Consider the following 27,560-nt stretch of genomic DNA (forward strand, 5'->3'; position numbering starts at 1 on the left):
TATATATATATATATGCATATATATATATACAAGTAGCAAAGTTACAGAGAGAGAGAGAGAGAGAGTCACTCACAAAGAGAGGGGTAAAAACAGTGGGTTAAGAGAGGACCATATTGGATAAGACAATATGAAGGAAAAGGATATTTCTAAATAAGCGGGGTTTTCTTTGCTACTATGATTGATTGTTGTCATACCATTATGTGGCTGGCCCTAAGTACTTAGCATTGAAAAGCTCAATGGCTTCTTGCCTCTCCATCGAGAGTGGATTGTGTAAGGGCACCGGGTATATGCTAATGCCTGCACATGTGAAGGAAAAATTGCATAAGTCCATGCAGTAGTAGAGGTGATGTTAAAATCACCTGTTTAAAACCAGTTGTGTGCACACTTTGACAGCAGCAGCGGCAGCAACTGCTGTAGCTTTTCTGTGACACTCACACATGTTGAAGATTTGAAGAATTCATCAAACAAACTGTTAGGATGCATTGATTTATTTCTAGTAAACAAACATGTGCTGACTTAATGAAAATTGTTGGAAGGGGAGAAATGAAAAAGGAAAAGACAGAAGGAGTTGTGTCCTCAATAGTTCCTGGATGTTATCATGTTTAGTGTGTGTGTGTGCGTGTTCATGCGTGGGTGTATATTTCTGTGTGTGTGTGTGTGTGTGTGTGTGTATAAGAAATTTATGAGCTCAAGCCTAAATGACAGAAAGGTGAATTAGTCCTTCCATGGGAACCAACCTGTGTGTCTGTCACATGATGAGTAATTGCATTACCAATTTGAAATGTGTGTATACATACGTATGCACATGCACACACATGTTTTATTAAATTTCATTTATTGACATTTCTGTCGGCACCTTGGGTGTCTTTTACTGTTGCCCTCAGCTGCTCAATAGTTAGTGAGTGAATTTGGCAGACAAAACCTGTATTAAACCTGTCTTATGTGCGTGCATACATGTGCACGTGTGTGTGTGTGTGTGTGTGCATTGTTGCAAATGTACATGAAAGTTGATATTTTGCTTGACTCCAAGTGCTGACGTCGATGTTCTTTATCAACATTATGACTGGTTGTTCTGTGTTTTTTAAGACTTAGGAAAAAAAAAAATCCTTGCCCGCAAAGTAGGTGAGGATTGGCAACAGGAGGAGCATCTAGCTTTAAAATCCTGTTTCAAAATCAAATCTCATCCCAGCCATGCTAGCATGGAAAGAGATATTAAATGAATAACGAATGATGATGATGATATCTGTGCACATAGCTGTTTCAGCACATGCTTCCACATCAGGAATCTTGCAAAACAAATACTTAAATGTATGTGTATATGTATGTGTGTGTGTGTGTATATTTTTTTACTACCCACAAGGGGCTAAATGCAGAGGAGACCAACAAGGACAGACAAAGGGATTAGGTCGATTACATCGACCCCCAGTGCATAACTGGTACTTAATTTATCGACCCCGAAAGGATGAAAGGCAAAATCGACCTCAGCAGAATTTTAACTCAGAACATAACGGCAGAAAAAATACGGCTACGCATTTCACCTGGCGTGCTAACGTTTCTGCCAGCTCACCACCCTGTATATATATATATATATATATATATATACCTCTTCCCCTCTCCCCTCATCTCCTCTCTCTACACTACACCATACGACTTTACACATCACCCCTCCTCCTCCCCTCTCCCCCTCATCTCCTCTCTCTACCATACGACTTTACACATCACATCATATATACATACACACGTCCAGACTTCTCATACGCACTAATATCTCTCATACACACACACACACTCTTATGTTGGGGCGAGGTCATTTAACCCTATTATCTCCCCTAATTTCGCTCTTGCGTCTCACGTTGATCTTTGACTTCTGGCCAAAATCAGATCGCCATGTGATTCGCTAGCCTCTGCACGCATTTTTTTTCTCTCCTTCTTCTGTGTTTCTTTTCTGTGTATCTTTCTGTTGAAGAGCGTAGGCTCGAAACGTAAAAGACTTGTTTTATTATATTCCTGAGTGCCATACTAATACAATTGTTTGTTTGTATTTCACCTGCCTTCGTCTTTTGTCTATTTTCATAAAGCTTCCCGTTATATATATATATATATAGGCATAGGAGTGGCTGTGTAGTAAGTAGCTTGCTTACCAATCACAATGTTCTGGGTTCAGTCCCACTGTGTGGCACCCTGGACAAGTGTCTTCTACTATAGCCTTGGGCTGGCCAAAGCCTTGTAAGCGGATTTGGAAGATGGAAACTGAAAGAAGCCCGTTATATATATATGTATGTATATGTTTGTGTGTTTGTCTTTGTCCCCCCCCCCCACCACCCATCACTTGACAACTGATGTTGGTGTGTTTATGTCCCCGTAATCTAGCGGTTCAGCAAAAGAAACCAATAGAACAAGTACTAGTCTTACGAAGAATAAGTCCTGGGGGCGATTTGTTCAACTAAAGGCTGTGCTCCAGCATGGCTGCAGTCAAATGACTGAAACAAATAAAAGAAGAAAAGAATATATAACTGAATTTTGTTTTGAGCTTTGGTCTTCTTGGATGTAATCCATGAACTGTTCATCGTCATCCTCATCATCATTTGACATCCATCTTCCGTGCTGCCATGGGTTGGAAAGTACAACAGAGTTTGAGGAGGCCCAGAAAACAAAGCACTTCAGTTATTGGCCAATTAATTGAATTTTAGTCACAGTAATTATTCTATTATTATTTTTTTTATTTTTTTTTTTTGTATTTCATCAAAAGTTTACTTACATTTCAATAACTCGCTATAAAAGTGTAATACTGCGTTGTATTCTATTCTCTCAGTTTTGGCATAGTTTCTATGACTGGATTCACTTCCTATACATTTGTTACTCTCCTAGTACTCTATATACTCTCTGTATATATGCATGGGTGTTTGAGTGTATATATTGTTAATTGGACTCTGTGTGGTGGAATGTACAAGCAAGTACCATAAGATAATGGTAAAGCTACTGGCAAAAAGGTTCTTACCATTACTTTCTGTGATATAGGTTTGATCCCTGGTTCAGCCATTTTGTTGTTTTTTTTCTCTCTCTCCCATATATGTTACTTGTAATTTTCTGCTATTCATCAGTATTCTGGAGCATGTTGTCTGGTTCTTGACACACTTTATAAGGAAGGAAACCTCCAGCAGGGATCCCACAGTTTATTAGAATTAATCCTTCAGCATTTAAACCAGCCTTATCCAGCCCAGATATTCTATCTGTTTTAGGTTCAAGCTGACTGGTTCTGGCCTCTCACGCTTACTCCACAATGTCATTCTATAACTAAACAATGACATCATTAAAATCTGAAAGCTATGATATTACGCTTCATTAATTCAAAATAATGTAAATTGAGTAAGCATTGCATTTGATAGAGTAACCCGAATAATGAAGGGTTAAACACACATACTCACTACATGCACATGCACACTCATTAAATCTAGAATATTCACAAAGGCTGAAAAGGAATAAAGCATACATGTTCCACTAGATGTGTATTGTTAGTGCATACAATCAACAGGGCATGAATGAGCTGACAGGAAATGTGGGTCTAAGTGGAATCAGATGTTGTGTGCTGCAGAGAATTCTGCATTGCTTAGAGTATGTGACAATATATGTTGGCAGTGCTGAGTATTTCAAGTGGATAGAAATGTTAGTTTATGTATTTTCTTTTATGCCATCATCATCTTCATCATCATCATTTAATGTCCATTTTCCATGCTGGCAGGGGTGGTGTTGGATTTGTCTGTTTTCAGCCTCTTTACCTTCTACCTTTTTTACTGCTATTTATCAGTGGTTCTCAGTGGAGATTCATATAAGATTTTGCTGTTGGAGTTTATTTGCAATAAATTGGTTTATACTTTCACAATATACAAAATGTTTTAACAATGTTTTTATATAATTCTTAACAATACTTTAATCATAAAAACAATTTTTTTTTAAACACCAAATAGCTATAAGGCTCCACTAGCTGGAATCAAAGTGGCCCATAGGCAAAAAATGGTTGAGAACCATTGCTCTATATCATGCATTTTCTCTCTCTCCTATCATTTGTTGAAATTCTTTGCTCTCTCTCTCTCTCTCTCTCTCTCTCTCTCTCCAATCATTATTAGTATCCCTCACTCGCTGTCTTTCTCATTACTCTCTTCTCTATCATACATTGTTGACACCTTGTTTTTTTTTATTTTCATTACTCTGACTTTTCCCATCACACTTCCTGCTGTTTTATATTCAATCTCTTTACCAACAAACAACATGTAGCTGTCTATCACTCACTCTCACTTTCTCTATCTCTCTCTCTCTCTCTCTCTCTCTTTCCTATCACTCTTGTTCTCTTGTTATTGTCTCCTTTATTCCTCTTACCCCACTTTTCCCTCTCTCTCTCTCTTCTGTCTTTCTTGACCATATTACCTGCAACCTACAACAGCAATGCAGAATAGAGAAAGAAAACTTTTGCTTTTTGCCAGAAATAATGTAACTTCCATAGTGCTGCTGCCATGGCAATTTGCCCCCATTGCACTTTGAATCTCACATTTTAGCAACTTGGAGGGATTTTCTTGCTAAGCTTCTCACTGATTGCTTTCTTGATGCTACTACTGATAATAACGAGGAGGAGATTTTAATAATGAGTTTGTATTGGTGGTGATTGTAAATAGATAAAGAAAAGCATATCGATATTGATGGTGATGAATGGTCAAGGTTAGTCTAACTAGAAACACATTCCCTGTTGGTTAGCCTCAGCTGGAGCAGTCCAACTTTTGCACATATCAGATAATGCTTTATGTTGGGAGAACAGGAGAGACAGTTCTTGATGTCTTTTCTGTTGAGAGGTGACTAGAAACATTGATTATTAGTTTATTGCTGTTTACATTTCAGTGATGCCAATGATGCTGTTATTGTTGATAGTGATGACTATGATGATGATGATGATGTTCGATATTTTTAGCCCCAAGTCAGTCTTGATTCTTCAAATGTGTGGTCACTGGCATTTCAAATATGACCAACCTGTTGGTTTTACAAACATTTATTTAGGAGTTTAAACTTTATTTAGGATTGCATTATTCCATGTGGCCTTCGTCTTCTGTGGTTTTTAAATGATAAAGTCTGATTTGGGAGAGAGAATTGCCTATTAGATTTTGAGATCAATTTGGCACCAGACAAGGATTCAGGATTATTTTTCTTGTTTTTTAACTTCATTTTTAGTATTCTCGGTTGTGAAAGCAGTCGAGTTTATTTCAGATATTCTCATTTTAAAAATCATTTCCAGCTAATCATTGAGAGGACATTGGTGTTGCCTTGGCAGAGGTTTGTGCTCTCTAAGTGCGCATATTATTATTATTATTACTACTACTTTTATTATTTCTTCTTACAGGTGGTACATTGTTGGGAGGATATCTGTGTGGTGGTGATTTCCCTCAAGCATTTGGTGCTCCCATTCTTGAAGCTCTGATTGTCATCAGCCTATAACCAGTAAGTACTTTCCCATTTCTAAAAGACCGCTTGCAATTATTTTTTCTCTCGTTTTTGTTGTCCTTCTTATTCATTTCCCTCTCTCTCCCCCTTCCCCCTCTCTTTCTCCCTCCCCACTCTCTCTCTCTCTCTCTCTCTCTCTCTCTCAAAGCAGCCAAATTGGGGAGCCTTATACTGATTAGTTTCCTGGTTCTCTAACCACAGATCCTTTGAGAAGTTGGTGTTTGTGGTTAAGAAGCTTGCTTTGCATCCATGTAGTTTCTGGTTCAGTCCTACTGGATGGCACTTTGAGCATGTGTCTTCTATTATAACTCTTGGCTGACCAGTGACTTGTGAATAAATATGGTAGACGGAAACTGTGTTGTAGCTTATTGTGTCTATGTATGTGTATGTGCATGCATATATATGTATGTGCACATTATATATATATATATATATATATATTATAATAAATTAGAGACAAAACCACTATATATATATACGTGTGTGTCACCATTCCCAACACTTGACAGCAGGTGGTTCAGCAAAGAGACTGCTAAAATGGGTACCAAACTTAAAAGTAAGTGCTGTAGTGAATTTGTTCAACAAAATTTTCAGGGCAGTGCCCCAGCATGACCATGATTCAATAACCAAAACGAATAAAAGATAAAAGATCTATCATACTTTCTACTGTGGTCACTGAAATTGACCATACATCTCTCGGGAACAGCTTTTAGACATAGGCCAGTGAAGAGGTAAGGCGAGGTGTTCAGTAGGTATTAGGACTGTTTGGGCAACATCATACAAAATGTCTTCTGCTGGCTAGCTAGTTAGTTATGTTGCTCAGTTTAAGTTATGCTAATATTGACTCGGCATTTCATCTTTTCTGGGTCAATAGAATAAAAGCATCAGTCCAGTAGCACTGGGTGTGAATTTTGTCAACTATAATCCTGAACCAATTTTGAGGCCTGGTGACCATCATCATCATCATTTAACGTCTGCTTTCCATGCTGGCATGGGTTGGACAGTTCAACTGGGGTCTGGGAAGCCAGAAGGCAGCACCAGGCCCAGTCTGATCTGGCAGTGTTTCTACAGCTGGATGCCCTTCCTAACGCCAACCACTCCGTGAGTGTAGTGGGTGCTTTTTACGTGCCAGACGAGGCTGGCAAACAGACACGATCAGATGGTGCTTTTTACGTGCCACCGGCATGGGGACCAGACGAAGCTGGCAACGGCCATGGTCGGATGGTGCTTTTTATGTGCAACCGGCATGGAGGCCAGTCAGGCGGCGCTGGCTACAGCCACGTTCGGATCATTCTCTTACGTGCCACCGGCACTGGTATCACAGCTACAAATTCCATTGATGTTGATAGATTACGATTTTGATTTTGATTTTGATTTTCACTTGCCTCAACAGGTCTTCACAAGTGGAGTTTTGTGTCCGATGAAAGGGCTCAGAAAATATTTCTATTACTACTACTACTAATAATAATAATTGTTTAAAATTTTGTCACAAGGGCAGCAATTTTGGGGGAGGGGATCAGTCGATTACATCAACCCCAGTGTTCAGCTGATACTTATTTTATTGACTCCGAAAGGATGAAAGGTAAAGTAGACCTCGGCGGAATCTGAACTCAGAATGTAGCAACAGGCGAAATCCTGTTAAGCACTTCGTCCGGTGCGCTAACGATTCTGCCAGCTCGCCACCTTATTAATAATAATATTAATAAAAATTCAAATTTTGGCACAAGGCCAGCAAGATCAGTGTGGGGGGAATAAGTTAATTAAATTGACCACAGTATTCAACTAGTACTTGTTTTATTGACCCCCAGAAGGATGAAAAGTAAGGTCGATTTTGACAGAATTTGAACTCGGAACGTAAAGACAGACAAAATTCCACTATGCATTTTCCCTGGCATGCTAACAATTCTGCCTTCAATATAATAATAATAATAAGAAGAAGAAGAATGTTTCAGATTTTGGCACAAGGCCAGTAACTTTGGGGGTGGGTGTAGGTCAATTACATCAACCTTAGCGCTCAACTGGTACTTCAGAAAGGATGAAACCATTGTCAACTTCAGTGGAATTTGAACTCAGAACATACTTGTTTTTGGGTGGGTTTCTACAGCTGGATGCCCTTCTGTCTACCAAATCCACTCCCAAGGCTTTGTTTGGCCCTGGGACTATAATACCAGACATTTACCCAGGCTGCCACCCAGTGTGACTGAACCTGAGAACACATGGTTGGGAAACAAGCTTCTTAACCATACGGCCAGAACTGCTCCCGTTTTTGTGCCTTTGATTACAGGTCCTGCTCAATCTGGATTTTCTCCACGAGTTAAGCAATAATTGCTACTATTACTACTACCTCCAAGTATGACTATCACCTCTGTAATCACTATGGCAATTACTACAACACTGCTTATAGTCACTACTCCTCTAGAATCACTATCACAGATATTATTATTAACTACTCTTACAATCACTACCAATATGATCTCCACTACTTTTATTATCACCACCTCCATAGCCAACACCAACACCATCACCACCTACAATCACTATCACAGTAGCTATAATGCTACTAACACCAGCACTGCCGTAGAAAGCACCACGACCACCTCTTAAATTTACTACCACGTTAACCATCACTACTAAATTACAAGTACTAGTACTGCTACTACTACTACTACTAACAACAACAATTACCTCTACTAAATAATTGCTAATGCCGCCACTATACCACCATCACCGCCACCACCATTACACCATAATCATCATCAGCATCGCTACCACCATCACCATCGGCTTCAGAAATACCGCCAACACCATCATTGCTATCACTAGCACCACCCCAATCACCATCATCATCACTATCACTACACCCACCACTGCTGCCACCATCATCATCACTACAACCACCACCATCATCGCTACAACCACCACCACCATCATCACTGCTATCATCATCATCATCATTGCTACCACTACTAACTCTAGTTTCACTATGGAGCATATAAAAATGGCGTTTATCTTTGCTTGATAAATTTATGGCTTTAGGATTGATTGATGGCCAGTGTGATGTGCTGGTGGTGGTGGTGTGTGACAGTGTAGTTGTGTGTTGTGCTCTGTGTGTGTGCGTACAGCGTAATGTGCTATATTGTATGTGTGTGAGTGTAGTATTGCGATGCTTGTGTGAGTGCATGTAGTTTTGTGTATTAGCACTGTGTGTGTGTGTATCTTTGCGTGTATATGTATTTGGGTTTTATCATGAGCTAGCGTATGCGTGTAGTGTGAGTGTACGGACGTGTGTATGTCATGTAAATTTGCGTTTGGTGTATGTTTATAAGTGTGTGTGGGTGGTGTGTGTGTTTGTATGACGATCTGTACAGACATGTGTATGTTGTGTGAGTTTTGTATTTGCTGTATGTTTGTATGTATGTATATATATATATATATGTGTGTGTGTGTGTGTGATACATGTGTATGTGTTTGATGTATGTGTATACCTGGTGTATGTTGTGTGAATTTGTATTTGCTGTATGTTTGTATGTATGTATGTATATATATATATGTGTGTGTGTGATACATGTGTATGTGTTTGATGTATGTGTATACCTGGTGTATGTTGTGTGAATTTGTATTTACTGTATGTTTGTATGTATGTATATATATATGTGTGTGTGTGATACATGTGTATGTGTTTGATGTATGTGTATACCTGGTGTATGTGTGTGAATTTGTATTTGCTGTATGTTGTATGTATGTATATATATATATATGTGTGTGTGTGTGTGATACATGTGTATGTGTTTGATGTATGTGTATACCTGGTGTATGTTGTGTGAATTTGTATTGCTGTATGTTGTATGTATGTATATATATATATGTGTGTGTGTGTGATACATGTGTATGTGTTTGATGTATGTGTATACCTGGTGTATGTTGTGTGAATTGTATTTGCTGTATGTTTGTATGTATGTATATATATATATGTGTGTGTGTGTGATACATGTGTATGTGTTTGATGTATGTGTATACCTGGTGTATGTTGTGTGAATTTGTATTTACTGTATGTTTGTAAATATGCGTATTCATGTAATATGTGTGTGCGTATGTGTTTGTATGACGATCTGTACAGACACATGTGTGTGTTGTCTGAGCTTTGTATTTGCTGTATGTATGTATGTATGTATGTATGTATGTATGTATGTATGTATGTGTGATACATGTGTATGTATGCTTGGTGTATGCAATTGTGTGTGGTGTATGTTGTGTGAATTTGTACTTACTGTATGTTTGTGAGTATGTGTATGCATGTGATATGTGTGCATGTGTGTTTGTATGATGATGTATGCTGTTGTGTGAGGTGTCTGCACGTGCAAGTGAGTCTGCATTGGCAGCATAGAATGAAGGGGACAGCTTATATTAGTGTATACATATGACATGTGCTGACTGCTCTGTTTTACATCTGGTTTGCGTGTGTCTGTGTGTTGTTGTTGTTGTGTAAAGTGGATTACTAGGTCAGTGTGTGTGTGTGTGTGTGTGTTATGTGAGAGTATATTTGTATAAAGGTAATATGGATGTGTGTCTGGTATTCCGTGTCTTAATACATAAGGTGTATCGAAACTGCTTTAGGTGTGTATGTGCGTGTGTGTGTGTGTGTGTGTGTCTGTATGTGTCTTGTAACTAATCCTGTCACTTGGAATAAATGAAAAATCCCATGTCTGACTTGTTTGAAATTGATCTGAAAAATGGTATAGTGCTGGTGGTGGCAGTGATTTTAATAATAATAATAATAATAATAATAATGTTGCTTGTCATAGTAGTTGTAAGTGTTATGATTGTGATGGTAGTGACGGCAGTGGTGGAATAGTTTTTTTTTTTGGTAGTAGTGATCATAACAATCCTTGTAGTTGTTATAATGGTTGTGGTGGTTCTGGTTGTGTTGTGGTGGTGTCAGTATTTATGAGGATGAGGGTTATTGAAGTAGTAGCAGTATCCATTAGAGTATACTCTGTGGTGGCTGTGGTTGAGGCTGTAGTAGTAGTAGTAACAGTAGTGGTAGTGGTGCTGGTGGTCATGGAAGGAATAGCCATAGTGGTCGATACTATGAGTTAATACAGTAGTGGTGGTCAGTATAGTGCTTATTGTAGTAGTAGTGGTGGTGGTGGTAGTTGTAGTGATAGTGGTGGTGGTAGTAATAGTGATGGTGGTGGTAAGGATCATGACAGTTATATTGGTGATATGATACTTATTACTGTTGTAGATAGCATTGGTCATGGCAGGAGCGGTGAGGTTATTGTCATGGTGATGTTTGTTTTACAGTAGTTGTTCGTGTTACATTTTGACCCTAGATCAACCCTGACTGTTGCTGACCTATATATAGCCAAAAAGCTTTTTATACTTGTAACCATCTTGTCTTTTCTAGAAGCACTTGCTGCATCCATATCTACATCATCTAATGTGGTTTTTATCTTAATGACATTTGACCCTTTAGCATTTAAACTGGCCATATTGGACCCAAATATTCAAATTGTTTTATGCTAAAACTATCGAGGTCTGGTCTTTCATACCTACCCTGCAATGTCATTCTAAAAATAAACAATCACATCAAAGCTATGATTATTTCAAAATATCTCTAACTGTGGAGGGACCTGTGGAAGAAGATGTGGGACAAGGTGGTGAAGTATGATCTTTGGGTGTTGAGTTTCACAGAAGTGATGTCAAGTGATTAGGACCTCTGGTGATTTTCTGTGCTTGAGAAGACACTTTGAGCTAAGTGAAATCATAGTTGTGGCCTGTGCTGGTGACACATAAAAGGCACTCATGCTAGTGACATGTAAAATACACTCTGTACACTTGGTGGCGTGGTTGGCGTTAAGAAGGGCAGCCAACCATAGAAACCAAGCCAATACGGACTGGAACCTGGTACACTCTGTGGAGCGGTTAGCATTAGGAAGAGCATCTAGCCATAGAGACCAAGCCAATATGGACTGGAACCTGGTACCCTCTGTGGAGTGGTTGGCGTTAAGAAGGGCATCCAGCCATAGAAACCAAGCCAAAATAGACTGGATTCTGGTGCAGCTCTCAAGCTTACCAGCCCCAGTCAAACTGTCTTATCCATGCTAGCTTGGAAACACACACTAAATGATGAAAATGATGAATTTTTACAAAACAATGCGAATAAATAAGCATTACATTTCGCATTGTAACCTGTTAAGTAATCTGTTAAAGTAACACTTTACGCATAGTAAAGTGTTAAGGCAGATTGGGAGTATTCCAGGAACATACACACTGTAAATGCAGTTCGCACGCTGACTCAAGCTATACACAGTGTGCTTGTGGCAAAGCTGTACCTTTTAAATAACAGATGCAATCCATCTGACTTACAGATGCAATTACAGATGCAACCCATCTATACAGCATCCATCCACCCATTCTCACTCACAAGTTAGAAGTCAGCCTGAGACTGGTAGAAAGGAGTCTTTCTTGCCCAATATACTGTTCAGTGGGATTGAACCCCAGATGACATAGTTATGATGTTATCTTCTTAACCATTTGGCCATATTGTGCCGACTGTTTATAATAGTATATAATTTTGAAGCAAATGCAGCAGAGGTGCTCCAGTTCGATCAAATCTCCATGTGGTTTAAATGTACAGGCTTCCAATATTCAAGTAACTAGAAAGTTTCAACAGGAGGGCACCCAAGAGTTGTGACTTGAATGCTGCCTCCATCTCCTTAGAGTGTAATAAGTTATGGGTTGAAACCATCTCCTGAGCTGGGGGATTCTTCTCTGAAGGGCCTCAACTGTTCAACTCACTTGAGAGTTTCTTACCACTAGTTATTGTGAGAAAAGAAAGGCAATATTCAATAAAGAGATTAAGCTGTTAGTTTTTGGAGGTTTAGTGACCTTGTGGAGGTACTCCCTGCCACCATTGATAGCTTGTTATAGTATTTGTATTGGTTGTTGTAGGTCGTAGTTGTTTTCATTGCAATGATGATGATGATGATGGTGGTAATGAGAGTGGTGGTGGTGGTTAGTGTTTTTGTGATAAGGATCATTATGGTATTTATTACCGCAGTGGTGGGGGTGTCGTGGGTGGGCAGCGGAGGTAGTCATTGAGGTTGGTAGTGTTCATTGTAGTAGTGATGTTTATTTAGGAATTATTGTGTTGCTAATTATAGTATAGCAATTGCTTTTGTTCTTAGTGGTAGAGGAGCTAGTAGTAGTCAGGATTGTTGTTGTTATAACTATTGTTTGTTTATTTAATTTTTTAATTTATTCTACTGATATTTTGATTCAGTCAAATGATAGGATTTGTTTATAAAAATATAAGAATAAAATCTAAAAGAAAAGATTTATTGTTGTTGTTGTTATAAATAGTTGTGAATGGGATCAATATAATCAACTTTACTTCCCCACCCCTCCTCTTTAATTTGTGGCTTTGTGTCTGTGTTATTTGAAATCATTATTTGAATTGTTAGTGCGTCAGATAAAATGCCTTGTGGCAGTTTCTTTTTATTCTCTATATGCTGAGTTCAAATGCCTCAGAGGTCATCTTTGCCTTGCCTATTTCTGTAGCCTTCCAAGTTAGAAAAATAATAATAATAAAAGTCCAGTACTAAGTTTAATTTAATTGACCCATTCCCCGAAAACTTCTGGTTTTGTAGCTCAACGTCAACCAAGGCTTCATCACTTCCTGAAGGAGGAACTCCTCCTTGGACTCCTTCTACTCCTGTCTGTCTCTGGCTAGCCAAGCCCATGTAGGCCCTAGGTAGTGGATGAAATCACCTTGCCATCTTATCTTTGGTTAACTCTTTAGCATTTAAACCGGCCATATCCGGCCAAAAATATTCTACCTGTTTTATGTTCAAACTAGCCCTATCTGGTCTCTCACACCAACCCTACAATATTGTTTAAAAAATTTAACAGCTACCTCATCAAAATCTCATAGCTACAAAATAATGCATGATTAGTTCAAAACAATGTGGATGAAGAAGGATTAATTTTGGCAGAATAATGCGAACACTAAAGGGTTGACCTCTTGATCATGTCTATTGTCTTAGTATCTATTCCATCCAAGAAAACCAATGCCTGGATTCATCAGCACATGAGAGTCAGTACACCATAGGAACAATCAAAGAGAACAAATATAGAAGGGCTGGCCACATTGCTTGACTGAAGGACAACAGATGGACAGTCAAGGTGACAGGTTCTGTACCATAAAATTAGAAATAGTCAAGGGCAGTGAATTGGTAGAATCCTGAGTATCAGAGAAAAAAACCTTGTGTTGTTCTCTACAGCTCTTTTTATGTTCTAAGTTGAAATCCTGTTGAGGTCAACTTGCCTTTCATCCCTTCAGGAGTCAATAAAATAAAGTACCAGTTAAGTACTGGGGTTGGAATAATCTCTATTCTCCTAAAATTACTGACTTTGTGCTCTGAGCATTTTTTGAGTTGAGTTATGTTGAAATGCTGTTGTTGCGTTGTTGGATAAATCTATCAACTGAGTCCATTCTGGTGGTTGCTCCATCGCCTACCTTTAACAGGGTAAGGCATGTTGAGTTCCTGTGTTTAATGACTGTGGCAAGTGAGATTATGTGGTTGACAAGACTGAAAGTGTTGAGGACAGGCATCTTCCTCCTTAGTCGAACCTAAGTTCCACTTGGAAAGGCAAGTGAAGGTGAAGAGTGAAGTGCTGTCTCTCGCTCACTCGCTCTTATTCTCTCTCTCTCTCTCTCTCAGTGACTCTTCTAGAGTGATGAAGCCCATGGCTAATTGTAGTAAAAAAGGCTTTATGTGAATGGACCTGCTCTAAGTATGCACCTGTAGATTGAAGAACAACAATTAGGGGATCACTTATGTCCTATACTGGATCTGTGGGATTCCTTGATTAGCTCTAGGTGGAAATTCTCCCTCATCTGATATACTCCTGTGGCAAATAAGAGAAATCACCATCATTATTAAGGTGGCAGGCTGGCATATTCATTGGCACACTGGGCAACATGCTTAGTGGTATTTCATTTGTCTTTACATTCTGAGTTCAAATTTCACCCAAGTCAACTTTACCTTTCATCCTTTCAGGCTTGCTAAAGTAAGTACCAGTTGAGCACAGGGGTCAGTGTAATTGACTTACCCCATCTTCCAAAATTGCTGGCCTTGTGCCAAAATTTGAACATATTAGCAACTTCATTTGTCCTTACCTATTATTGTTATGTCTGGTCTATTATTTTCTAACTTCTTGTCCATTTGAATAGGAGAGTCCCACAAAATCTTTAAATTCTCTGACTCCAGCACTTTTTCAACCTAATGTTCTCCAGCTTCAAATCCCCATTTCTGGCAAAGCTTCCAGTGTAAACTTTTATTATTTTTATTATTTGGTCATGCTTCAATTTCTTATATTCTTCCTGTGCCAACTTGGGACATTCTGCAACAATGTGTGTCACTGTCTTCTTCCAAGTTTGTCAGACTCTACGTTTTTCTGACACACTCTTCCCATATACATTTTCCCTCAAATTGTTTGTTTTTATCGTTTGATCCTCGGCTGTTACAATTTTGACTCTCTGTTTCTTTTTAATTGCCCTTTATTTTTTTTTTAGCTAAGTCCAGGATTTTGTTCCACATACATCTTCAGTGGCCCTCCAAAATTGACCATACAGAGATTTCTTATCAATTTATCTAACATGCTCTCTTTAAAAGTCATACTTGTCCTTTTCTCTTATCCCATTAGCTCTTTCTTACAATAAGTACATGTAAAGCAAAAATTTTTCAGGAATTCTTTAAAATATTATTACGGATCCCCAATTTACTATTTTGCTTGCAAGGACCCCAACCCACAAAAATAAAATCTTATATGGATCCCGGCTGAGAACCACTGCTCTACATGTTTATCCAACTAATTAGAAATAGCAGCCAAATCTCCCTCAAGCCACACTTTTTTTAAAAATTGTAATGATATATTAGTGTTGTTCTACATATTTGTGAACAGACCGGACTGTCACTGTTGGAGCTCATTTCTTCATAGATCTGCTTGATTAGGATCAACCTGGTGCTAACTATTAATAACACCAGTCAATATTATGTCATTTTTTGTTTTTAATAGAGAGCATATGTTAATAAAATTATCACTAGCAATTTATTATGGATCAATTCAATTGTGCGCTTGTCGTGTTCATAGAATATCTATTACATTACCTTTCTGTCTATTGTATTAACTCTGTCGCTCACACACATGCACACACTTCTCTTTCTTCTCCTCCCCCTCCCCCTCTAAAAATTTAGCTTTCTGTCTTTAATCAGAACTCTTCAAATTGGCAGAATTGCTAAAATATAAAAAAAAATGATTTCTTTCCATTGTGAGTTCAAATTCCTCCAAGGTCGACTTTGCCTTTCGTTCTTCCAAGATTGATAACAAAGTACCAGTCATGTGTTGAGGTCGACTACTCTCTGTACCCTGAAAATCGCTGGCTTTGTGCCTAAAACAGAAACATTTATTCCCATTTAGACTGTACATTGTAAAAATTTAGCTTTTGTTTTCAAGTCAGAAGGTTTTTGTATTGTTGTTAAGTCTGTAGGAGTACAAGATATTTTGGCACTGCCTATTTGGCATTGCTGATACAACGCTGATTTATTTGACCACAGACATTTTGATCCTCTTCTCTCTCTCTCTCTCTCTCTCTCTCTCTCTCTCTCTCCACCTCTTTTCTTCTCCCTCTCTTTTCTTCCTCTCTCCTCCAGCTTCTCTTCTCTCTCTGAATTTTTAGTCAAATGAATTGACCTCAGTACTTATGTTTTTTAAAGCCAGGTACTTATTTTATCATTCACTTTTGCTGAACCACTAAGTTACAGGGACGTAAAGACACAAACACTGGTTATCAAGTGGTGATAGAAGGACAAACAAACACAAAGACATACGTGCATTTGCACATACACTTGACAGGCTTCTTTCAGTTTCCGCCTACCAAATCATTCACAAGACTTTGGCAGGCCCAAGGCTATTGCAGATAACACTTGCCCAAAGTGCCACACTGTGAGACTGAACCCGGAACCATGTGGTTGGGAAGCAAGCTTCTTACCACACAGCTACACCTACCCTCAAAAAAAAAAAAAAAATTATGGCTTTGTACCCATGTCAGAAATCCTTATTATGATCACAATTATGTATGAGGGGTTAAGTGGAATTAATAGGTAGATATTTCAGGTTGATCTACATATTTTGGCAGTGTTGAATTTGGTGGTTTATGTGTCATGTCGATGAGCAAATCTCTTTGACGTCACTCTTTACTGGAGCGAGAGAATAGACACTGGATTATTGCTGCTGATATTGTCTTCTGCTAATGCTGCTGCTGCTGCTGCTACAGGTACCTCACCTCGGAGATATAGAAATAAGGTACCTATGGTGTATTTATTCCAGGGTCTGGTGCTCTGAAACATGAGGTGCATAGTTTAATGGTGTGAAGTGTGAAGATACTGGTGCTATTTAGTGTTACATATATGTATGCATACATACACACACACACACACTTATACATGCATACATATATACACACACATACACACACACACACACACGCATATATATATATACATACTTACACAGATACCTACATGTGCAGACACGCATATACACTCACACATGAACGCATATACATACACACACATGCAGACACATATACACACACATTACATTACATTAGCTCTCTCTTTCTTTTCCTCTCTTATATGAGCGCTGTTTGCTCTTATTCTAAAGTGAAGATAGTGAAACGATGGCAGATACTGTCAGTCATGCCATTGATATGTCATGGACACCTGACTTCATTGATTCTATAGCTTTGCTACCTCAATCCTTCTTCCTTGCCCTGGACCTTTATTCCATCTCACCACCACCACCACAACCACCACCATCATCTGTCTCCCTTTACCTTTTAGCTATTATGATAATGTAGCGTCACTTTATCTTCTCACATGCACACACAAACACACACACACTCACACACATGTACATAGGCAAGCATGCACATGCATTCGCATCTACACTTGCTTGTCTTTATCCTGGAAAATTTTTTCCTTCCTGTAACACTAATAATGTTGATACACGCATTGCACGTTTTCTCTCTCTCTCTCTCTCCCTCTCTCTCACACATGCACACATACACAAGCATGCATCCACTCACTCGTGCACATACACAAATGCATGCTGTGCATGTGCACAGTGTAAGAAAGCCTGATAATATATAGACATGGTTGATTTATGTGTGCGTGAGAGGTTAGATGGAGAAAAAAAATAGGAGTAGCGAGCGGATGTTGTTGATTTTCCACTGTCTATTCTAATGGTTCTTATATGTCTTCTTCTTCATCTTGCCCTCACCTTTTCCACTACTGGACTTCGGGAAAATGCTCTCAATTGACCTCTATTAACGATATCTTCAATTTCTGTAGAGATCTTCACATACCACCTATCCCCGCTTTTTTTTTATTATTATTTTATCTTCTGAAGTGACAATGATGTTCTTCTGGCTTTTTCATTGAAACAGATGCGGACAAAATTATTTGCAGAGGAGCTATATAGTTACATACTTATATAGTCTAAGTTCAAACCTTGCCAACGTTCTAATTGCCTTTCAGTTTTTAGAGGTCAGTGCAATAAAGTACCAGTCAAGTACTGTGCGTTGATATAACTGACTTTATCACCCAACTCAAATGTGTGGTCGTGTGTTCATGTTAAATTCCCAATAAGTTATGAATACCCAAATTTTGAAGTTAGTTATGTAATAACATGAAATTAGTTACCCGATAGTAAGAATTCAAATAAATAGGCCCGGAAAGGGCTTTAATGCATTCCCAGAGTATATAGAACTTAGGAGGAAATACTAATAAGGTATGTATACTAAAATCGTGAAGCATGTTACGTAATAATAGGCTAATCAGGTATGAGTTAATAACAATTCAAAGTAAATAACTCTGAAAAAGGCTTTTGTGCATTCCCAGAGAATATTACCCTCAGGGACACTAGTGTTGGTATATTCATGAATAAGTCACTAACCAAAATAAGTGGATCTATTGTTTAGGAAAATGCTATTTACTTGTTTAAAGGTTGTACTAGATAAATTGCGAAAATAACTATAACAGTTCAAATACTCAGAAATAAGCATACTCAATTTGATTTATACCAAATGATTTAGGAAAATGAATGGGTTATATATATATAAGGATGCTTTATAGATATATATATGTATAGATATATATATATAAGGATGCTTTCTAGGGGCCCTATTATCAATTTTTTTCAACAATCTGAGTATGCCATGAGGTTTCTAGACATGAGTTGTAATCATGTGTCAAGTTTCATCAAAATTGATAAAATGATGTAGGAGGTTTTAGCTAACAACTCCTCAAACACACAGACAGACAAAATTTCCCACATATGTAGTAGATAATATAATGTAATATATATATATATATATATTTATACATTTTATATTCTGTATGTGTGTGTGTGTATATATATATATATATATATATTATATAATGTATGTATATATGTATATAAATGTGTGTGTACATATATTCATATACTTGCACACACATATACACATGTGTATATACTTGCATATCTATGTTATGTGTGAGAATGACAGGTAGATATGGAGAGAGACAGGGAATGGATGGACCTTTTTGTGAGTGTGTATGGCTGCTTCCATAACATGTCTTCAATTAATAAACAGGAAGTTCTATAGTCAGCAAACGGAGCAGAGACTGGGGGAAGGCGGGTAAGGTGTATATAGTGTATGGATGCAGATATCAGAGTGTCTGGAGTAGGGTAGGACTGAGGCAGTAACGAGCAGAGCATGGTAGTAAGATACGAAAGTGTGGTGTACAGAGCAGATGTTGGAGGTATAAAGTACAGTCAGTGAGTGGAGCAGAGGTAAGATGTAAAGGTAGGGAGTTTGTGAAGGATGTAGAGATGCAGAGATTGGCAGGGAGGAGTGTAGTGTTTGGAGGCTTGGAGCAGAGCAGGGTTTAAGTATGGTGTGCAACACACACACACACACGTTCAGCATGTTTAACAAGCGCTAAATTACTAATGCTGATTTTGCATATTGTCATCTTTTGTCTCTTCACTTTAATATTTATGTATTCTAACATCAGATCTTTCACAGCATTTGTGGTGGTGGTGGTGGTGGTGGAGGGGGCAGTGGTGGCAACAAGAAATGTCCTTTGTTGGTCATATTTCTAATTGTTGTCGATTGTATTGGTATTTGTGGGTGGTGTAGTAGTGGGAGGGGGGATATTGAAGGTGAAGTAATAGTGGTAATGCTTGATTAACTGGTGGGTGGTGGGGGGGTTGAAGGTGAAGTAATAATAATAATGCTTGATTCACTGGTGGTGTTGTCATTGGTTGTGGTGTGGGTGCTGGTGTTGCAGTGAATGAGTTCAGTGATGCTCCAGTGATTACAATCAGCATTAAAAGACATTACCTATGAGAGCATTTAATGTGCAGATGTGTGCATTTGTGTGAAATTATGCATCTTTGTATGTGTTGTTTGTGGGCTTGCATGTGTGTGCGTGTGTTTGTATGAATGTCTGCATGGGTCTCTGCATGTGTGTTTGTGTGTGTGTACATGGGAATATACCTGTATGTATTTATTTCTCTGTGCGCTTTTGTTTGGGAAAGTGCATAAAGAGAATGCACGTGTCACCCAGTGTTTGTGACTGTCTGTGTTACAAAATGGTTGTGTGTGTGTATGTGTCCACCCTTGTATGTGTGCAAGTGTGTGTGTGTCCTTGTATGTGTGCAAGTGTGTGTGTGTCCTTGTATGTGTGCTAGTGTGTATCCATCAATCCTTATACGTGTGCAAGTGTGTGTGTGTGTATGTCCTTGTATGTGTGCAAGTGTGTGTGTGTGTGTTTGTCCTTGTATGTGTGCTAGTGTGTATCCATGAATCCTTATATGTGTGCAAGTGTGTGTCTCCTTATATGTGTACTAGTGTGTGTGTGTGTGTCTTTATATGTGTGCAAGTGTGTGTGTCCTATCATGGCAAGTGTTTGTATATGTGTGTGTATATATTAAGCATCAGTTGTCAATCATTTACCTGAATTAAAGTTAGCATTTAGATGGCAGGTTTTTGAAATTTTTCATGAAACCACCATCCACCACCACCACCTCCACCACCACTTACCTTTTCTATCCTGGCTCCACCCCCACCCCTGTCATGGCCCACATATTTTGATACTCATTATATAAGTACATACACACACACGCATGCATGCACACACACCCACATGTACACTCAGAGGCTTGTACTTCCCTTATGTGTATGTGTCAGGGGCCAAGGGTCAGTGCATTTGACCCAAGTGGATGGTTCGCTTATGAGAGTGATTAAACCCTTCTGCAGCTGGTAAAGTGCTGACTTTTCACTTAATGGCCAAATGGACATCAATCGCTGCAATGCTGTTGTTGTTGGTTGTGGTGGTGGTGTTGTCATTAAGCTAAGTACACCTGTACCCCACCATCACTACCACACCTCCCTGTCCCCTTTCTCTTCCCCTTCCCACTGGAGTGCACTCGGATAGAGAACTGGTGGGAATGTTATTACACTAAGTACATCCACCCACCAACACCCATCATCAAATCTCTGATAATGTGAAGCATCTGCCATGTAGTCATTCAGTCAGCTACAAATGTCAGCTAAATCTCCTTCAAATCACACCTTACCACCTTGGTAAAGGAAGGACATATTAGACAGTGTAATCTTTGACAGGGTGGTTATTTATGGCTTGAATGTCTTTAACCATTCCACTGCTTTTATGCATTTTATAGGTGCAGACACAGCTGTGTGGTTAAGAAGCTTGCTTTGCAACCACATGATCTCTGGTTCAATCCCATTGCTTGGCATCTTGGGCAAGTGTCTTCTACTGCTGCCCTTGGCTGACCAATGCCTTCTGTGTGAATTTTAGTTGATGTTAACTGTGGAAGCCTGCTCTCTCTATATATATATGTGTGTGTGTGTGTGTGTGTGTGTGTTTGTCACATTATTACTTGACAGCTGGTGTTGGTTTGTTTACATCCCTGCAATGTAACTGTTCAGTGAAAGCGACTGATTGAATAAGTACCAGACTTGAAACAAGTACCTGGGTCAGTTTGTTTGGCTAAACCAGTGATTCTCAACCATTTTCATAACCTGATGAACCCTTAGTCATTCAGTATCTAAAAACTTGTATTATATTTTTACAATTAAATATTTATTAAAGAATTATATAAAAAAAAGCAATTACTCTTTTACTTGTTTCAGTCATTTGACTGCAGCCATGCTGGAGCACCACCTTTAGTCAAATAAATTGACCCCCAGACTTATTCTTTGTAAGCCTAGTACTTATTCTATCGGTCACTTTTTGCCGAGCTGCTAAGTGATGGGGACATAAACACACCAACATCAGTTGTCAAGCAATGGGGTAGGGACAAACACTGATACAAACAACAAATGCATACATACATGTATATATACACATATATTTATATACAACAGGCTTCTTTCAGTTTCCATCTACCAAATCTACTCACAAGGCTTTGGTCGGCCCGAGGCTATAGTGGAAGACACTTGCCCAAGGTACCACGCAGTGGGGTAGAATTATAACCAGTTTATTCCACATACATTTTAACAACAAAATCTCATGTGGACCCCCAAGGGTCATTTGAATCCTGGTTGAGAAACCCCAAACTAAACGGTTCTATATTATCCTTTTATATCCCTATACTTCTTATATTCTCCATTTTTCAGTATTGCTTTCAATTTTTTTCTTCTTCCTGTCTTTTCTATCCTATTACATTCCTTGTTATCCTGTTATATTCCTTGTCTGCCTCTTGCTCTCCTTCTTTTTCTATAGCCTCGTCATCCTTCCTCCTCCCCCCCTTCTGCCTCGCTCTCCCTCCATCCGCTTTCTCCTTAACAGATTAATCTACCTATAATCAATATCGTATCCCTCTTCATGTTATTACTATGCTGTCATTAGCATCGCCTTCTAGATTTTTAAAAAATTAGTTTCATTAATTCTTCAGCTTTCATTTTATTTATTTATTTATTTATTTATTTATTTATTTTTTTTGTAGAGGTGGTTAGCTCTTTTCACCTTTCACTTGTTTCATTCGTTATTCTTCAGACATGCTGGAACACTGCCTTGAAGAATTTTAATCCAATGAATCAATCCCAGTACTTTTTTTTTTTTTTTGAAACCTGGTGCTTATTCTATCAGTCTCTTTTGCCAAACTGCTAAGTTACGGAGACATAAACAACACTGGTTGTGAAACTATAGTGGTGGTGGGGTGGGGAGCAAGCACAGACAAAAAGACACACGCACATAGATAAATATAGGACATTGGTCAGCCAGCGGCTATAGAAGACTCTTACTCTAGGTGCTGTACAGTAGGACTGAACCTGAAACTACAATTTGCAAAGCAAGCTTAGTGATAAATCATCATCATCATCATCGTTTAACGTCCGTTCTCCATGCTAGCATGGGTTGGACGGTTCGACCAGGATTCTGGGAAGCCAGAAGGCTGCACCAGGCTCCAGTCTAATCTGGCAATGTTTCTACAGCTGGATGCCCTTCCTAACGCCTTCCTAAATAATTAATTTAATTTTAATTTGATTAATCTAGTTAATTCTATTCAACCATGAATTTGCATGTTTTTTATATCACAGTATGAAACTATCGTATACATGAATTAAGATTCTCTTATATAATTTTAACATCTTCTCTTCTCCATTTTTAACTAAATTTTTGAGTTTTATGGGATTTCTTTCCATAAATTCCCCACACATCATATATAAGTACTATTTTCATATTCGCAAATTTACGCCAGTAAGCTATCTGCAAAATCTGAAGAATCTGTTTTAGAAATCTCATTTTTGGAAACTTCCAAATTGAAGACAAATTTAATTCAACCTTTTTACACATATATCACTATATATATATGTATGTATGTATATATATTCTATTGTTTCAGTCATTTGACTGTGGCCATGCTGGAGCACAGCCGTAAGTCGAACAAATTGACTCCAGGACTTCTTTGTAAGGCTGGTACTTATTCTATCAGTCTTTTATGCTCAGCTGCTAAGTTATGAGGATGTAAGCGCATCAACATCGCTTGTCAAGCGATGATGGGGGGGGGGACAAACTTATACACACACACATATATATATATATATATATATATATATATATATATATAGGCGCAGGAGTGGCTGTGAGGTAAGTAGCTTGTTTACCAACCACATGGTTCCGTGTTCAGTCCCACTGCGTGGCACCTTGGGCAAGTGTCTTCTACTATAGCCTTGGGCCAACCAAAGCCTTGTGAGTGGATTTGTTAGACGGAAACTGAAAGAAGCCCGTCGTATATATGTATATATATATGCGTGTGTGTGTTTGTGTGTCTGTGTTTGTCCCCCTAGCATTGCTTGACAACCGATGCTGGTGTGCTTATGTCCCCATCACTTAGCGGTTCGTCAAAAGAGACCGATAGAATAAGTACTAGGCTTACAAAAGAATAAGTCCCGGGGTCGAGTTGCTCAATTAAAGGCGGTGCTCCAGCATGGCCGCGGTCAAATGACTGAAACAAGTAAAAGATATATATATATATATATATATATATACACACACAACAGGTTATGTGTGTGTGTGTATATATATATATATATATATATATATACACGCACACACACAACAGGTTTCCTTCAGTTTCCAAATTCACTCTCAAGGCTTTGGTCGGCCCAGGCTATAGTAGAAGACACTTGCCTAAGGTGCCATGCCGTTGGACTGAACCTGGAACCATGTGGTTGGTAAGCAAGCTACTTAGCACACAGCCACTCCTGCACCTACATATATATATATATATATATACACACATACATACACACACATAAACAAAAGCTTACTTGCATCTGTTATTTATTCTTAGTGTTTCTTCCACCTAAATCTACCTTAATCTGTGTATGTGTATGTGCTTGTGCGCTTGCCCATTTCTTTGTTCATATTTACAATTTTTCAACAACTCCTACATATGCTTCCCTCTCTATCAGTCACTCTCCATTCTCCAACATCTATCTATCTGTCTACCTACCTATCTACATTATAGATAGATAGATAGATCCAGCCTTCCATCTATCTGCCTCCACCCCCCCCCGTTTCTCTCCCTCCACTTTTTGACCCCTGTCAACATATTAGATATTTCTGTCTCCACATTATATTTCTCTTATTTCTCTCATTTATTATCAACCTTCACCCCATCCCACTCTCATTGTGCTCATGGATTCCATACACACCTGTGTGAACACACACACACATGCATACACCAGTCACAAAGAGCATTGCATATTTCTCTCCAAGACTGGTTTTCTTTCTCCTTTTTTTTTTGTTTTCCTCACTTTCCTCTATCTATTCTTCTCTCTCTGTCTCTTTCTCTCTCTCACTCGATCTATCTATCTCTCTATCTTCTTTAATCTTTTTGCTTTCCTTAACTCGCTTTGTGTTTCTTTTTCACTCTATCTCTTTCCTCCTCTCTCTCTCTCTCTCTCTTTCTCCACCCCATCAATTTACCCCTAATTTCTGTTATATTTCAAGGACTTTACCCCTCATCAGATTTGTTTACCTGTAGATGTATCAATGTTTGGTTATACAACTCCTGTTTGTGTGTTTGCATGTGTAGGTTTACCTGTATCTCAGTGTGTGTGTGTGTGTGTTTGTATCCAGCTGTAGGGAGTGTGTGCATGTCATTGTAAGGATTTCCTTTAATTCTTGGTATCTTCCTTTGTTTAATTCTTATGCTTTTTTTCTAATCCCTCAAGCTTTACCATTTCTCCTCCTTCAACCGCCACCACAACCTCCCACCACTCTTTCGTTCAATCTGTGAATGGCATTTAGCTAATAACAAGAAACTAATACATATCTTGAAGTCTTCTTTCTTGATGGTGAGGTTTGGAACATGTGTATGTGTGTGCATGTGTGTATAGGACTGCAGGTAATTGTGTGTGTGTGACAGCAAGTAATTTTCTGTGTGTGTGTGTGATATAAGAGATGGCCAATAAAAATGGTGCTTATAATTTGCTAATAAAAGGAAATTAGCTTGTCACTAAGCCAATTTGATCTTTCCATCACTGACAACACTCTGTCTCTCTATCTGTCTATCTTGGTTTCTCTCTCTCTCTTTCTCTCTGTTTCTCTGTCTTTCTAACTTGGTGTTTCTCTCTCTCTCTCTCTCTCTGTTTTGTTTTTTGAAGGCACATTTCTGTGTATTTGTATTCACATACAATTAGGTGTATGACAAAATATAAATATCTGTCTATATCCATACACACATATGAGCACAATGTATAGGTATTAGGTATACATATGTATCCATACATACATATATATATAATATATATATATATGTGTGTGTGTATATAGGTTTGTATATATAAGTATATATGTATAGGTATGTTTGTATGTATGCATATGTATGTGTATATGTATATAGGTTTGTGTATATAAGTATATATGTATATGTATGTTTGTATGTATGCATATGTATGTGTATATGTATATAGGTTTGTATATATGTATAAATATGCTTGTATGTATGCATATGTATGTGTATATGTTTATATATGTATGTTTGTATATATGTATGTATAACATAAATATTTAATTTGATATATTAGTGCCTTGATATATGACTACAGTTGCATTCATACATGGTGATGTGTTTGTGTGGTATTAAAGTGTTTGTTTGTAATGTAAGGTTTATGAGATATGTATATATAATATTTATCATTCATCTTGATGTGTGTACATCTTTTTATTTTGGGCAAATAAACAATATATATAAATATAAATATATGGATAAATATATATACATAGATACATACATGATACATGTTATGTATATATATATATATATATATATATATATCCATGACATGTATTTATATTTTTTATATATTGATAGATATCCATTTATATATATATTTATTTATATTTACACACACACATACACATGTGAGTGAGTGTGGTTGGACATATTATTAAAAAAAAAAACCATATGCACTTGGACACACACACTCGTGGCTGCACAACATTTACTCATATGTGCATTGTATTATGCATGCATGCATGTATGTAGGTGTCTAAAAGAAAGTTAAAAAAACATGACAAAATTCATGTTTTCTAACCATTTCATCTCATAGCTTTCCATTACACTAATCCCCCTCCCCTTTCAGTGTTTGTCACTGGCTTTGGAAAAGGTAGGGAAGGTGTCAGTCATATTCACATTGTTTAAAATTAGTTGTTTTTAGACTATTTAGCATGTTTTTTTTTTTTTACCGTTTTGTCATTACTTCTGTTTATGTCTGAGAGCACCAACAGTTCTTCAGTCTTAGTATTGTATCTCTTTTACTCTCTTTTACTTGTTTCAGTCATTTGACTGTGACCATGCTGGAGCACCGCCTTTAGTTGAGCAAATCGAACCCAGGACTTATTCTTTGTAAGCCTAGTACTTACTCTATCAGTCTCTTTTGCTGAACCGCTAAGTTACGGGGACGTAAACACACCAGCATTGGTTGTCAAGCAATGTTGGGGGAACAAACACAGATACACAAACATATACACATACATACATATGTACATATATACGACGGGCTTCTTTCAGTTTCCGTCTACCAAATCCACTCACAAGGCTTTGGTTGGCTTGAATCTATAGTAGAAGACACTTGGCCAATGTGCCACGCAGTGGGAATGAACCCGGAACCATGTGGTTGGTACGCAAGCTACTTATGACACAGCCACTCCTGCACCTAAATTGAAATTCTTAGTTTACTTGTTGGTGCTGGTGTTGTATTCTACTCTGGTTCTTAACCCTTTATCATTCAGATTATTCAGGTTGCAAAAGTCTGCTATTTACAAGATTTTAAGATGCGATTCGAAGAAGATTTGGTTGATCACTGTCACCGTGACCGACCATGCTATCGGATGTTGCTACACATCGCTGGTCACAATGCGCTTCGCATTGTTTTAGCCTTCAAATGATGCCACCCCACTGGCTAAGTGAGCAGGCCAACAGA

At 38.2% G+C, this 27,560-nt stretch overlaps 1 protein-coding gene across 6 annotated transcripts in view; it reads left to right on the plus strand.

The window, feature by feature from the left end:
- Window positions 1–27,560, plus strand: part of LOC115212984 (zinc finger protein 845-like) — a 335,566-nt gene that overhangs the window by 277,208 nt on the left and 30,798 nt on the right. For all 6 annotated transcript variants that reach the window (XM_029781851.2, XM_036503885.1, XM_036503886.1 and 3 more), the window contains one exon: window positions 5,385–5,482. The gene's annotated coding sequence lies outside the window, so the exon portion shown is untranslated. The remainder of the gene's footprint in view (window positions 1–5,384; window positions 5,483–27,560) is intronic.

The sequence above is a fragment of the Octopus sinensis genome, linkage group LG6 (genome assembly GCF_006345805.1).
Source record: "Octopus sinensis linkage group LG6, ASM634580v1, whole genome shotgun sequence".
NCBI classification, from domain to species: Eukaryota; Metazoa; Mollusca; class Cephalopoda; order Octopoda; family Octopodidae; genus Octopus; species Octopus sinensis.